This window comes from Cynocephalus volans, chromosome 10 (genome assembly GCF_027409185.1).
Source record: "Cynocephalus volans isolate mCynVol1 chromosome 10, mCynVol1.pri, whole genome shotgun sequence".
Taxonomy (NCBI): domain Eukaryota; kingdom Metazoa; phylum Chordata; class Mammalia; order Dermoptera; family Cynocephalidae; genus Cynocephalus; species Cynocephalus volans.
The window spans coordinates 104,391,537-104,392,889 of NC_084469.1; the positions used below are offsets into that span (position 1 = coordinate 104,391,537).

Here is a 1,353-nt window from a genome sequence, read left to right on the forward strand (position 1 = left end):
AGGAAAAGTGACATTCACAAAAGACCTGGGAAGACCTTAACTTCACACCTCCAGCTTCTTGGCACAGAGACATCCTACCACCATGAACTAAAATAAATTTTTAAAAACCCCAGCATAGGGGCCGGCCTGTGGCTCACTCGGGAGAGTGTGGTCAAGGCCACGGGTTAGGATCCCATATAGGGATGGCCGGTTGGCTCACTGGGTGAGTGTGGTGCTGACAACACCAAGTCAAGGATTAGGATCCCCTTACCGGTCATCTTTAAAAAAAAAACAAAAACAAAAAACAAACAAACAACAACAACAACAAAACTCCAGCGTACACTGGTGAAAGAGATAGAACCTGATTTCCAGAGTTATCACATTATAAATGTCAAACTTTCAGTTTTCAAGAGAATATCAAAAGGCAGACAAAAAACAAGAAAGTATGGCCTAAAGAAACAAAATGAGTTGGCAGAAACCATCCCCAAGGAAGACCAGATGTCAGATGTTCTAAACAAAAACCTTAAAATAATTATCTTGTGCTCATTTTGGCAGCACATACACTAAAATTGAATGATACAGAGAAGGTTAGCATGGCCCCTGTGCAAGGATGATGTGCAACTTCATGAAGCATTCCATACATTATTTTCCTCTAAGCACTGCATGAGCCCTGCATCCTATAAATTTTGATATGTTGTGCTTTTGATTTTTATCTCAAAGTACTCTCATTTCCCTGTGATGCTTCTTTTCACCCATTTGTTAATTTTCTAAATTTCCTTCTGTTATTTTCATCAGAGAACATATTTTCTATGATCTTAGTCTTTTTAAATGTATTAGGACTTGTTGTGTGACCAAAAATAAAAATTTAAAAATAAATAAAATAAAATATCTTAAATATGCTCAAAGAGCATGGAAAACCAAAAACAAATACAATTATCACCTCACCACAGTCTATTTAATGAGTAGCAAATAAGAACATGAAATGTCATTCAACATTATTATTTATTGGGTAAATGCAAATTTAAACCATGATTGAAATACCACTACATATATTTGGAAGTCTAAAATTACAAAGACTGGTTATATTAAAAGTTGGTGAGGATACAAACCACGTAGAACTCTCATATACTGCTGGTGTGATGTAAACTGGAGCAAACACTTGGGAAAACAGTTTGAGTTTCTTAAAAAGTGAAACATATACCTACCACAGCACCCAGCCATCACACTCCTATGTGGAAAAAATAATAATTTCTTAGAAAAATCATATCATATGTCCTTACAAAGACTCATGTTAATTTTCATTTATTTTAAATAGCTGCAAATTTTTTTTTTTTTTTTTTTTTTTTTTTTTTTTTTTTTTTTTCCGTGACCGGC

At 34.5% G+C, this 1,353-nt stretch overlaps 1 non-coding gene across 1 annotated transcript; it reads left to right on the forward strand.

Annotated features, from left to right (window-relative positions):
* Nucleotides 1-518: 518 nt before the first annotated feature.
* On the forward strand, nt 519-624 carry LOC134389793 (U6 spliceosomal RNA). Its single transcript, XR_010024767.1, has one exon. It is a non-coding gene; the product is annotated as a U6 spliceosomal RNA (small nuclear RNA).
* Nucleotides 625-1,353: the final 729 nt, after the last annotated feature.